Source organism: Moschus berezovskii, chromosome 18 (genome assembly GCF_049115385.1).
Source record: "Moschus berezovskii isolate FMDL1 chromosome 18, NW_MosBer_1.0, whole genome shotgun sequence".
NCBI lineage: Eukaryota > Metazoa > Chordata > Mammalia > Artiodactyla > Moschidae > Moschus > Moschus berezovskii.
In genome coordinates this window covers 68,941,644-68,956,355 of record NC_142477.1, presented here as the reverse complement: position 1 = coordinate 68,956,355, position 14,712 = coordinate 68,941,644, and positions in this window count along the sequence as shown.

Sequence of the window (14,712 nt, the reverse complement as noted above, 5' to 3'; positions counted from 1 at the left end):
TTATGGTTGTATGTTTAATAATGTTAGCGGAATTTTTAAATTCATCTAGTACACATTTTTACTCATTTCAAGCAATACTAAAAATACCTTGTATATACTGAGTACTTACTCTTTGTCAAACAGTCTCATTTAATCACCTCAACATTCCTACAAAATAGATGCTTTTATTATTGCCATTTTGCAGATGGGGAAAGTGAGACAAAGGGCATCTAAGTAGCTTGCTCAGAGTCACACAGCTAAGAAGTGATGATGGGATATGAACTCAGCTAGTCTTTAAAGTATCCTATCCTGAGATACATAAGCGACTTTGAACAAAGCTATTTCTTTACATATCAAAAAATATATATATTTTTTTTCTAGAAATTTTACTTAAATTTGCCCAAGGAGATATTGAATTTACCCAAATTCTTGTGCAATCTCTAGGAAGCCTCTGGTGTTCAGTTCAGTTCAGTTCAGTTCAGTCGCTCAGTCGTGTCCGACTCTCCGCGACCCCATGAATCACAGCACGCCAGACCTCCCTGTCCATCACCAACTCCCGGAGTTCACTCAAACTCATGTCCATCAAGTCGGTGATGCCATCCAGCCATCTCATTCTCTGTCATCCCCTTCTCCTCCTGCCCCCAATCCCTCCCAGCATCAGAGTCTTTTCCAGTGAGTCAACTCGTCGCATGAGGTGGCCAAAGTATTGGAGCTTCAGCTTTAGCATCAGTCCTTCCAATGAACACCCAGGACTGATCTCCTTTAGAATGGACTGGTTGGATCTCCTTGCAGTCCAAGGGACTCTCAAGAGTCTTCTCCAGCACCACAGTTCAAAAGCATTAATTCTTCATGCATAGTAACTAACTAGATGCTTGTCAGGTGGTAACTTGTTTGATAACACCCCGCTTATTGACTTCCTTCTCTTACCTGTCTCACTTCCCTCCTCCCTTATCAGCTTCCTTGACTCACCGCCCAAGTAAATGACTTGCATTCAAATCTTTGTCTTGGGGTCTGCTATGGAACTCGGAGTAAGGCTCACGTTATCTACACTATCCATCCACCCATCCAACTACCCATCCACCCATCCATCCATATGCCCTTACTAGCCTATACAAGCCAGGAAATATATGAGGTACCCAGGATAAGAAAGAAATCAATGCCTGTGAACTAAAGTTGCTCCATTGAATGGCTTTATGTTTTGCATATCACCGGGCAGAGATATTCAATACACTGACTGCCAAAGCAGCATTGGAAAGACTAGAGAATTCCCTTTTCAGAATCTTAAAGAGGGCTTTCCCAGCAGTTATCCTTGCAGGGGCAGTGCCTGCCATATGGTGGCTGTTCAAGAAATGTTTACTGAATCAGTGTGGAAATGGGACTGAATCAATCCTATATTATCAGGTATTCTGTGCAACCCATGAGCTTTTGCTTGTGATTCTGGTACATATGGGAGTTCTAAGAATGACAGTTCTTAACCCCTTCCATCCTGACTTGTGGAGGAGCCTGGTGAGCCTTGGTCACTGATGAGTTGCCACAAGGATGAAGGGTGCAAATAATCATTGTTACGGGAGAGTTCATGGTGGGCTTTTGGTTCAGGGTGGGCTGTTGGAGAACTTTATGAAGAGAAGTGGCTTGAACTGGTTCTTGGAACACAGATAGGATTTGGCTTGGTGGAGAGAATAGTAACAGGTCCTCTCTTATCTAGTACTTACTGTGTGCAGATTCTGGGGTAAGGGCTTCCAAGCAGAATTCACTTAATCCTCCCCATACCCAAACAGGGGCTTCCCTGTGGCTCAGATGGTAAAGAATCTGAGTGCAATGCAGGAGACCCAGGTTTGATGCCTGGATCAAGAAGATCCCCTGGAGGAGGGAGTGGCTACCCACTCCAGTATTCTTGCCTGGAGAATTCTGTGGACAGAGGAGCCTGGCAGGCTACCGTTCATGGGATTGCAGAGTCGGACACAACTGAGTGACTAACACTAACTAAACCCAAACAAGCACTGCATCATTATTCCTATTTTACAGATGAATTTAAGAAAGGTTAAATAATTTGCTTATATCAAAACAATGAATAAGAGGCAGAGCCAAAGTCAGATTCAGGCAATCTGCTGTCCCCTAAGCAGACATTTGAACTATCTACTGCTATGCTATTTTTGGGGGGAGCAGTATGGAGGAACGGAGAAGGCAATGGCAAGCCGCTCCAGTACTCTTGCCTAGAAAATCCCATGGATGGAGGAGCCTGGTAGGCTGCAATCCGTGGGGTCACTAAGGGTCGGACATGACTGAGTGACTTCACTTTCACACATTGGAGAAGGAAATGGCAACCCACTCCAGTGTTCTTGCCTGGAGAATCCCAGGGACGGGGGAGCCTGGTGGGCTTCCGTCTATGGGGTCACACAGAGTCGGACACAACTGAAGTGACTTAGCAGCAGCAGCAGCAGCAGAAGCAGTATGGAGGAAAGTTAGAAAAAAGTGTTTTCTGCAGTGATCTTGGCTTTGGGTGTCAGGATGAGATTCCATCCACTGTTTCCTTGGTGGTGTGTCTCAGACTTACAGTCTGAGACAGAGGTAAGCAGAAGCTATCTGTGTTCTTTTCATTCAGCGTGTAACACTCAGGCATTCACATCTGAGTGCTGGCAGTGAGTTCTTCAGGCATGGGCTCAGGCATCTTGTGCAGAGAAGGCTTCAGTGACCCAGGCAAAACCTTAAAGGGAAGTAGGCTAAATTCTGATTGACACTGAGTTCAGCGCTGGGCTGTGGAACAGAACTGGGCTCAAGTTCTGTTCTGACACACCAAGTGTCAAGTACTCTTGCAGCATCGTGGCCTTGCCAACAGATTCATTGAGGCACGTGAAAATGGAATCCACACAGGCCTTGCTTTTCCTTGTACCTCATCTACTGCCACTGTTGCTTCTTTCTTTAAAAAAAATTTAATTGCTGTGAACTATGTATAACATAAATTGATTACCTTAGCTGTTTTAGGACTGGAGTATAGTAGTGTTAGGTACATTCACACTGTTGTGTAACCAATCTCCAGAACTTGCTTCATTTTGCAAAACTGAAACTCTGTACGTATTAAATAATTCCTCATTCTCTATTCCCCCAGCTCTTGGCAACCACCATTCTATTTTCTGTCTTTATGAATTTGATTGTTTTAGATACCTCTTATAAATGGAATCATACAATACTTGTCTTTCTGACCAGCTTATTTCACTTAGCATAATGTCCTCAAATGTTGTAGCATGTATCCAAATCTCCTTCCCTTTTAAGGGTGAATAGTATTCCATTATATGTACACACCACATTTTGTTTATCCGTTTATCTGTTCATGAACACTTGGGTTTCTTCTAACTCTTGGTTACTGTGAATAATATGGCTATGAATATGGGTGAGCAAATATCTCTGAGATCCTGGTTTCAATTCTTTTGGGTGTAAAGGCCATTGTATGTTATATCCAGTGGCCACAGTCTAGGGGAAAGAAAGAAAAAACTACACACACAAAAGTAAAACTTCACAGATGGCTTCTTAAAAAGCCCTAAATGCAGTGGGATGGCCCAGCCAAGGGAGGAAAGGAACCTGTAGCCAAACTAAGCAGTTCCAAAGGCAATTTCTAAGCCCCAAATGTTGGGCAGCAGACAATCCTTGAAACTGGAACCACCATATCTAGTTCCCTCCTGAACTTTGGCACCACTGTTGGGTCCTTGCTTTAGGTCCTGCATTCAACTGGGCAGTATTTGGAATTTGTTCTCATAAAGGCTTGAATCTGGATAGGAAATCCTAGATCCAAGTCATAACAACTGGCTACTTTAGCTCTGCTCCAAAGACTCCAGACAAGAGTCAAGAGTCTTGAAAGAGATTTTCCTGTCTCCTTAGCTGTGGAAAGAAAGGTTCAGCCTATTGCCACAGCCCGATTGCACACTGTCTGAGCTCGCAGGGCAAGCTGCTTGGAAGTGTGGTGTGCTCTGGCCTTGCTGTTTAGGGATAGATGCATGGCAGATGGCCTTTATTTGAGACTGTATGCCCCTCCCTCTTCTGGGAGAGGGTGAAGGGCTGTAGGATGTTTCTATGTGCCTTAAAGGGGCCTGGTCCTGGGGGAAGAAGGATAGCCCTCAGCACAAGGTGAGCATGCCTCATCTCTCTAGCAGAGGCTGTCCCTTCAAAAGCTCTGAACTGCAAGTGCCAGGCTGTGACTGGCTCCAGGGAGATGGGGGTGAAGCAGAAGGCAGTGGAAGCAAGCTCAGGGTGCAATATTTTTGTGTAGAGAGCCCGCAAGGGAGGCCTTGGTGCTCTTTGTCCCCACTCTGCACTCAGGGAGTTTCTAGTTGGCATTCTCCCATGGGCCAAATGAAACAGGCCTGGACTCAGAGGTGTGCACCCAGAGGCTGTGCATCTCAGGTGCATCTTTGACTCGGGATAATGAGGACTCCTTTGGCTGCACAGTCTAGCCCCTCCTCAAGGTCTATACTTAGAGTCTCTGTTAGAGCTGAAAGGGGCCCTAGAGATCATCTGGCTGAAGCCAGTCATTTTATAGAAGTTTTAATCAAGTTAGACATGTGAAATGACTTGCCCTAGGCCACAGCCTTAAAAAAGAGCAGATCTAGCAGCGTAACTTGGAAGTTTCTTTCCTGTGCCCTGCAGGGCCTTCTCTGAAGTTTGGAGGACAGACAGTCTCAGGCTAGTTGTCTCCAGAATGATAAACACAAGCTTCAGTCAGAAGTCAGCCTGTCATGAGGACCTGCAGCACATGGGCAGGAAGTAACAGGTGCATGCAGGGCATGGAAAATTTCACTTTGGTCAGTTTAAGAGATGATTCTTCTAAAAATCTCTGCAAGTAATTAAATTCTTGAAAAATATCCTCTTCACAGAGAATTCATATTCTTAGGCTCCATTTAGTTAGTCTCTTGAGCTGAGCAAATGTCCTCTCTGCTTCATGCGTGCTCAATCGTATCTGACTCTTTGAAACCCCATGGACTGTAGCCTACCAAGCTCCTCTGCCCTTGGGATTTCCATTTTCTTGAGTGGATTGCCATTTTCTCCTCCAGAGGATCTTCCCGACCCCGAAATCAAACCTGCATCTCCTCTGTCTCCTGCATTATGGGCAGATACATTCTTTATCACTGAGCCAGGGAAGCCCTCCTCTCTGCTGGTCCCCCAAGTCATAGCACTCTTCTGAGACTTTGAATCTATCAACCTAAGTGACCTTTTCTCTTTGTGGATCTGTCTTCCATTTTCTCCTTGATTGGCTTTCTGGACCTGTCTGACTTGTTCTGAGAGAGGCCAGGTCAGGAAACAGAATCTCCCACATACAGCCTAGACCCCCTGGATTGCTCACCTATCATTGATCCCTGCGTGTCTTCTGTGAAGTGAATCCCCACCCCTACCCATCATGCCCCAACACGGGTGAGATGCTTGAGGGATCAATAGTAACATGAGAGACCCTAGGATTCACATTGTTTATAAAGGGAGCCCCTGAAGCTGGGCATCAGTTAACCTTTTGGTATTATTTGAAGCTGTATTTCGAGGGTTGGACTTCCAGAAGAATAATCATCACAGGAGTTACCTTAGCTGCCCATTCATTGCATCACACCTAAAGGGATTAGAGCTGAGATAAATCTGCCTGTATCAGGAAGATTCCCCAGCTAAACAGAGAGAAGTCTAAGGAGAACACCACATTCTCTCAGACAGCGATGCCCTCTTCCTTTCCAAGGACACAGCAGAGCTCCTATGCCTGTTCCCTCAGAGGCATGTCCATGAGGGAGCTTTTGAGGCTGGACCATAGAGCCGTAGGGCTGGGAGACACTTCAGAGAGTATCAAGAACTGTGACTTTTCAAATGTGTTTTAAGCAGCAGAAACTCTCCAGAGTCTTACAGTAGGGAGGCAAGCAGGTGCTGGTAGGACACCCGGAATATATCCCCCTCAGTCCACCCTAGAGATCACGTGCAGCAGATTCCAGGTGCTCCTAAGGCTCTAGTTGGCTTGGCCTTGGTCTTGTGTACTTTTTGGAATTAAAGGAACAGCCTAGCCGTGCTCTATATCCTGAGAAGGGTTTTCCTGAGGCACATGAGGGGATGTTACTGGAATAAGAGTAAGCAGATGCTGATCAGGCAAAAAAGTAGATTCCAATTCTAGTAGTATCATTCAGATTCTCATGTGCATACAAGTCATCTGGGAATCTTCTTAGACATTGGTTCCTGGGGCTCACATTTGAAGATTGTAATTCAGAAAAATTTCAGCAAGGCCTGCTGCTGCTGCTGCTGCTAAGTCACTTCAGTCATGTCTGACTCTGTGTGACCCCATAGACAGAAAGAAGCCCACCATGCTCCCCTGTCCCTGGGATTCTCCAGGCAAGAACACTGGAGTGGGGTGCCATTTCCTTCTCCAATGTGTGAAAGTGAAAAGTGAAAGTGAAGTCGCTCAGTCGTGTCCGACTCTTCGAGACCCCATGGACTGCAGCCCACCAGGCTCCTCCATCCATGGGATTTTTCAGGCAAGAGTACTGGAGTGGCTTGCCAGGCCTAGGGACCTGCATTTCTAAAAAAGTCGATGTTGCCAGTGTGGGGAGGGGAAGGAGTCTACAGAAGGAGGGGGTGTATATTTTCGACTGATTTGCATTGTTGTATGGCAGAAACCAACACAACATTGTAAAAAATTAGATAAAAAATAGAAAAAACATATAAGCATAAAAATTATTACTGAGATAGTCTGCATGCTTTTCTCCATATGAAATCTTTGAAATCTGGTGTCTATTTTACAGTTGCAGCACATCTCAGTTTGAACTAGCCGCATTTCAAGTACTATCTAGTCACAAGGGGCTAGTGACTGAATTGGCCAGCACAGCTTTAGTCCCCGCAGGCCAAAGTTGCCCTTTGTCTCTTCTCCATTTTCTTCCTCTTCCAGAATAATGTGTCACTTGGTTGCTGAACAGAGATAGTACCAGGCCCAGCAGGCAGAGGCTTAGCTGCAGAAATCTCGGACTGAAGGATGGCAACTGGCTTGTTCTGTGTGGTCCTTTCTCTTCTGTCTTGGTGGCTCTGTGAATTGTATGTGAGTCATCGTGGGGCAGGGAGGCTGGCAGGCATGGTGGGCGAGGTCCTCCCTATTCTGAGGCCTCCTTGAGGGCCTTTGTGTGTGTGAGGGTGGAAGGGAGGGACCGGCACAGTGGAGGATGGGACGATGAGGGGATATTGGAGGGATGTGTCTGGATTCACAAAAATAGACCTGTATCTGTGGGCTGCTTTCAAAAACTCAAAATACTGTTTCCTTGTGCAGGGGAGGGGCAGGATGAGGGAGACGTTAAAGAGCGACATGCTTTTGTGATTAAAGTACTCAGGAAAGATAATGAAGACCAGGGCCCTCAGAAACGTCAGGATCTGGGGACTGTCTTTAAAATCTGGATCCTTGAGCTGTCTCAGTTTTCCACTGTCTGAAGAGTCATTTTTATTTCCTGTGTCACACATCTGTTTTCAGTACTTCCTACTTCATTTGGACATTTAAGAAAATCTGCCTCATGGACAGTCTCCCGTTGGCTTCTAAAATGTGCAGATGTGTTATCTTTGAAAAGCAGTTGGTCATTAGGCTCCCTCACAGGATGTGGTTACAGAGCTTGGACTCTTTGGGGTGGAGTGCTTTACTCCAGTAATAGCAATAGATGCTGCCAGGGACTACAAGCTCAAGCTGGGCTTGAACCCCAACTTGTTACTTGCTAGGTCCCTGCCAAGTTACCTAGCCCCCTTGAGCCTCAGTTTCCTCTTCTACTGCATGTGAACAATGATAGTTCTTAGCCTCAGTAGGATATTGGGAAGATTAAATGAAAAAGGGCCCATGCCAATGCAGTCCTTTCTCTGTAGGAGATGCTAGCTCTCCTGTGGCTCAGTGCCATGGCAGCCAGGTAGAATCCTCTCATTTACTAAAGTGTGGTGTGTTTAAATTAGACAGTGCATGACAGATGTGGATTATGACACACAGAGAAGAGGGATTTGGCTGCAGTCGTTTAGGGAATTGATGGCAGAGCTCAAGACAAAACAGAATTTCTATTTTCTAGTGCTTATTTAGCAGGGTTTTTTTGGGTCTCAGAACCAGTGTTATAGATTTCTGAAAGCATAAAGAGGTCAACTTCATTATGTCACTCTAAAAAAAAGTAGACAATGACATTTGTTGTTTAAAGAAAGTGGTTACTATGTGAGATGATAAATGTGTTAATTAGCTTAACTGTGGTAATCATTTCACAATGTATACATATATTAAATCAACTTATAAACATTTTTTTTAAAATAAAGAAAGCATAAAGAGGAAACAATAAGGCAGGGTTTGAATATATAACCACAGAACAAACATAACAGCCTGATATAAAAAGGTTAAAAAAGAAATCCTGAAATATAGACACCAGAAATTCAACAGGATGGTCTAATATGTAGTCATTACAAATTCATATGCTAAATATTGATTTGACATGGGGAAATATATTTGATCTACATCAAGCGAAAGAAAAAAAGGAAATAAAATTTCACATAACAATACTTAAACATTAAAAATGTTTTACATATATGTAGTGCTCTAAAACTGAAATACTCTAAACCAGACGTTATATTTGCTTATCTCTGTTGGATAATAGTTTTTTTCTTGGTGCTTTCATATATTTTCTACAATGAACACTTGCTACTTTCATAATCAGGAAAAACAGTGAAGGTTATGAAAGATTTCCAGTCTCCGGTTTCCACAGGGAGCCTGTAGCTCATTCTCATCTCTCTCAGCCTTGTAGGACTCCTAGTGGCTTCAAAGCCTGCTTTGTTTACAAAAGGATGATTACGTGGGGTGTCCAGGGAGATTGACTGAGAGAGAACAAAGTGAGACATGTTTTATTGAAGACACTAACCAGAGTCAAGACACTTTCACAACAAAAACCCTAATGAATTCAGTGGATGGCTGTTCTAGTCAAAGTAAATTGGGTAAATGGGAAACGGGAATGTCAGCAAGTTCTGGGAGGGAGAATGACAGACTTCTTTATCTGTCTCTATAAAAAGATTACAAATAAAGTTCATGTTGACCGTGCTTTTTATTCAGATGGGTATGGGTTGACTTGGTTTATCAGGAGTCTGATGAGGTCACTGGCGGGATCTCATCCCTCCCCCTCATCCACTGACTTTCTGACCACCTTCCTCCAAATCACATGTGGGTTCTGCTGCTGCTTTCCCAGGCCTCAGGGTCTCTCCTCTGACTGTCTCCCTAAACTGCCTATTGTGTAAGTGCTGCTCATTCAAGTTCTTTTGCCTTGGACCTAGTGGTTCGTATCTGCCCAACCACTTTGCGTCTGTCCATTGTCCCCTCCCCACATTTCTTTGTTGCCTCCAACCCTGCACTCGACTCTGCCTATTCCTCATGTCCCTGCACTGCAGCTTTGCATTTACCCTAGCTCCCCTCCCATGTCCAGTCTCAGCTGCTAGAGCCCTCCCTGCCCAGGTCAGAGCCCTGCTCCTGTGTGCACAGGATGGCTGGACATCAGTGACCATCTGACCTTCTCTGTGCCATGGTCACAGAGATACTCTATAGCCATAGAATCATGGAAGACTGGGAGATGGGCATTGACCAGTCAATGCAGGCCCACCCTATGAATGTGGTTCTGCCTCCTGATTGTAAGACTTTGGTCAATTTACTTAACCTCTCTCAGCTTCAGTTTCCTTCTCTGCAAAACAGTGATAATAATAGTTACCTGAAAAAGTGACCAGTGACAGGTAAAGTACATCTAACTCATCTGGCACATAGCTAGCATTCAATTAATATTAGTTGTTACAATGCTATTGTTTTCTTACAGAAGCAGTATAATTCACGCATGGTAAGAGCACAGGCTCTGGTGTCAGACAGACCTGCTTGAACTGTACTTTAACTGTGGCTGCCTGTGGCACAGCTGTGTGCTTTAATTTCTTCTATGAAATGGGATCACAAAGAGCACTGACTCTTGGACCTGCTGGAGGGACTGAGTGAAACAATGCAGGTAAAGCCCTTGCAAAATGCCTGGCACACAATGCCGCAAAATGTTTGCTGTTGTTTGTGATGCAGACGACGGGCAGTCTCACCAGCATTTTCAAGGAAGGATGACTATGAAATTATTATTATCAGAGTTGACATCTGAATTCTAAGGCAGATAAAGCTTTCATGGTTGTACTGAAGAACCAACAGTACATGAGTGACTGAATTTTTCCTCTGTCCAGGAGAATGAGCTCATTTTGTCCTAAACCAGCTTCTGTTTGTCTCAGGTACACGTGAACTGAAACCAAGGGGCCTCTGAATGGGTGAATCTGGTGGCTAATGGCAATGTGTTTGGATGCACATGTAGATCATAATGTTAAAGATCTAGTCTCTTTGCTTTATATAATATAAAGTAAAAATAGTCATTCAGAAAACTATATTTTGTTCAAGGCTACAAAAGTGACTCAAAATCATCCTGGGAATCATTAGGAACAGGAAAATATGACCTCACGGAGTCAGCTATGGGTGGCTATTCATCTAGAGAAAGCCAGCCTTTTGACATCATTACAAATCCTCCCTAGTTTAGAATGACCATAAAACCCAAGGAGGACAACTTTCCTCCTTGAAGAAAACATGCTTTATGAAAACCATATCTGGTCATCACTTATTCAGCCGCACATGAATTTCAATTTCCAAAAGCCTCTGTGGTGAAATCTACCTGTTATAAAACATCATAATTGAATTTTAGATTTACCAACACAAATCACTCTAGTACTAACGCAATAAGAAGGGTTGTTTTGTACATGAAATGGGGCTTTTACATCAGATATTAAAAAGATTTTATATCCATTGATTCATTAATGATGACTGGGCTTTATGAACCAAATACCAGATGATTTTTGTAAGAAAAAAATCAGGACTGAGGAATCCAGGGACCAGGGCTCAGCTCTGAGTAGCTCAGTGAGAGTTGCACGTCAGACTGAGACTTCTGTTTCCCACCTGGGGTCCAGGGCCACATGCCTTGTCTGCCCAACTCCTAGGCATTGGTTTCTGCAGCAGGGAAGTCCTTGAGGATAATCCTGCTTACAGAGGAGCTCAGCAGAGGGCAACTCTTGTTCCTCATTTAAGATCTGTATGAATGCAGCAGGACTGATGACAAAGGAAGGCAGCACTCAAAGCCAAATAAAAACACAAACCTAACAGCTATCTTCAACTAAAGAGGAGTCTGCTTAGACGTAAGTAAAAGTGGAAGAGTACGCTTAAAAAAAAAAGCAATATAAGACCTGTGTGCAAATGCTACAGTCAGTGTTTTGTATGTCTCACCATGACAGTTATCAGAGAGTGTTTATTAAACTCCCGTGTGTGTCTAGTGCTATGGTGCAATGGTTCCTGTGGTACAAATCAATCTAAGAAGAAGGGAGTCTTTCTCTTACATTTTAACATGCTAAGAGACTGCTGTAGATGCTGCTGAAAAACACTGACTCTCAGGCATCACCTCCAGAGGCTCTGATCCAGTAGGCCTCAAATAGCTCTGGAAATCTTCATTTGCTTTAAAAAGTGTCACCTCAGGTGGCTCTGATATAGATAGTCCAAAGACTGCACTTTGACAAACACTTGATATAGCAAACACAATAAGTTATAAAGCAAATCAGAGCACTACACATTGTAAAGGAGGAAGGCTAATAAATCCAACAGTATAGTTACCTAACAATTTCATAAGAAAGCCAATGTGTTTAAAAGTTGCCTGAAATTTGTGTTTTAAAACACTTGCAGATAAGTATTTAAAGGAACTAGTTAGCCTCTACAAAAGGCATGAAAGTGAACCTAAGCCTGGCAAGGTTATTTACCTAATGATATTAATTGATATCATGCATGTTATTGTTTAGTAGTACTTGAGTGATTCTCTACCCTGGATGAATGTATATTAGAATTATTTGGGAGCTTTTAATAAAGCTGACCTCTGGGCCCCAGCTCCAGAGATGATCCAAATGATCTGGCCTGGGGCCCAGACACAGACATGTTTACAAAGCTGCTTAGGTGACTCTGAGAGCAGGGAGTACTGAGAATCACTGTCCACCTCTGTACCCTCCCCCTCACTCATTCCACCCAACAAACTTTTTAAAATGATAGGTAGGGACTTCCTTAGCAGTCTAGTGGTTGGGATTTTGCCTTCCAGTGCAGGGGGTGTGGGTTTGATCCCTGGCTGGGCAGCTGGGTTCTCACATGCCTTGCAGCAGAAAAACCAAAATGTAAAAACAGAAGCAATATTGTGACAAGTTCAATAAAGATTTAAGAATATAAAAACAAAAAGATAGGCAAGGAAATTACATTGCAGAGAGATTAAACAATTGGAGGTAGGCTCCAATGTCAGAAAATTGGACATCAAAATGGTCAGGGGGAGGGAAGACACCCTGGTTGAGAAGAGATTGTGAAATCAAGCTACTGCTGGTCTCCCTGAAGCCCAGGAGATGAAAAGTCTGCACTCAACAAAGGGAACTACTCTGGAAAGGCTTCTGTGGGGGTTAAAGATTTAAAAAATGAGATGTTTTTCTTTGATGAAAAGGGACAGAAAAGCACTAGAAGGTATTCCAAGGAAGCAAATTTACCCCTTTCCTCTGTGTGTAGAAACTCGGTGGTTGAGGGTTGCCAGGTAGTCAGGACTCTTGCCTGAAGGATCCCATGGATGGAGGAGCCTGGTAGGCTGCAGTCCGTGGGGTCGCTAAGGGTCGGACACGACTGAGCGACTTCACTTTCACTTTTCACTTTCACACATTGGAGAAGGAAATGGCAACCCACTCCAGTGTTCTTGCCTGGAGAATCCCAGGGACGGGGGAGCCTGGTGGACTGCCGTCTATGGGGTCACACAGAGTCGGACACGACTGAAGTGACTTAGCAGCAGCAGCAGCAGCAGGTAGTCAGGAGGCAGCATAGCATCTGCCACCCTCTACCGTTCTCCTTACAAGAGCCCCTGGAAGACGTCATCTGTTGTTAACAGCACTCTCTCCCCTAACTTAGGCCCAGCCCCAAAATGCTTCTTAACACAGCTCTGACCCGACACCAGTGCATTGTATTGGGCGTGTGAGTTGGAATCTATCTGCCTTCTCTGCCCTCTTTGTACTCAGGCCTTACTTTGAGTGCCAGCTTGGCCCATCCCTAGCTGTGTGGTCTTGGGCATGTTATTTATTCAAGTTCCCAAGTCTCAGTTCCCTGCAAGTTAAGCAAAAATCAGAACAAATATCCATATTGTAGTATTATGTAAGGCAAGTGACAAATGGAGGATTGGGCACATAGAAGGCCCTTAGTAATGGTAGCTAGAATTATAAGTTGTCTGTAAAGTTGTGGTTATGAATATGACTGTCAATAGCTTTGGGCTGGCAATGGCAACCCACTCCAGTGTTCTTGCGTGGAGAATCCCAGGGACGGCGGAGCCTGGTGGGCTCCCGCCTATGGGGTCGCACAGAGTCGGACACGACTGAAGCAACTTAGCAGCAGCAGCAGCAATATAAAACTAAGTAAGATTCCAACACAGAGCCTTGGAAGGCCTCATCCAATAAGAGCCCTAGCCTGTGTGGAACCCAATATTTTACAAAAAATTTCAAGCTTCAGATGAAATAAAATGGATAGTATTTTCTAAATCACATGAGTTCACCTTATGGCCCACTGACTGAACAGGGAGTAAATGCTCGCACAACAGGGCAGTTCTCTGCGCCATTATGTTCGCAATTAGACCCTGAACTGAGAGAGCAGCAGGAAAACAACGACAGTGAGAGATACTCAGAAGGCAGAGTGTGAAAAAAGAAGTAAATAGAGAGAGGTCCCTGTTCACCCTCCTCTCCCACCTCCTCCGCCCAAACTGTCATCTTCTCTCATTTAATCCTACCATAGCCCGACAATGTGTGTTACTGTGATAGTGGTAGCAATTTCACCAGTGAGAAAATCCAGGTCTTCGTAGAAGTGGTGGAGCTGAGATCTGAGCTCATGCGGTTAGACTCCAGAACCTGAGTCTTTCCCAGGTACTAGAGACACAGTCATCAAGATTATTTGACAAATAGAATAATTATATCCTTCCAGTGGAGCACGTATGTCATATTCTTATATTTCTTGATCACTCAGATTATTGAAATAATCTGTAAGGAACAGTCCACTCCCGTTAAATAAGAGCCCTGACCCTTCCCTGTCAGTTACATTCCGTTCATTTAGACAAATAGAGAGGGCCAAGGAGCTGTAAGTAAGTTGGCTTGAAGCTCAACATTCAGAAAACAAAGATCATGGCATCTGGTCCCATCACTTCATGGGAAATAGATGGGGAAACAGTGGAAACAGTGTCAGACTTTATTTTTTTGGGCTCCAAAATCACTGCAGATGCTGATTGCGGCCATGAAATTAAAAGACAATTACTCCTTGGAAAGAAAGTTATGACCAACCTAGATAGCATATTAAAAAGCAGAGACATTACTTTGCCAACCAAGGTCCATCTAGTCAAGGCTATGGTTTTTCCAGTGGTCATGTATGGATGTGAGAGTTGGACTGTGAAGAAAGCTGATTGCCGAAGAATTGATGCTTTTGAACTGTGGTGTTGGAGAAGACTCTTGAGAGTCCCTTGGACTGCAAGGAGATCCAACCAGTCCATTCTAAAGGAGATCAGTCCTGGGTGTTCACTGGAAGGACTGATGCTAAAGCTGAAACTCCAATACTTTGGCCATCTGATGCGAAGAGTTGACTCACTGGAAAGACTCTGATGCTGGGAGGGATTGGGGGCAGGAGGAGAA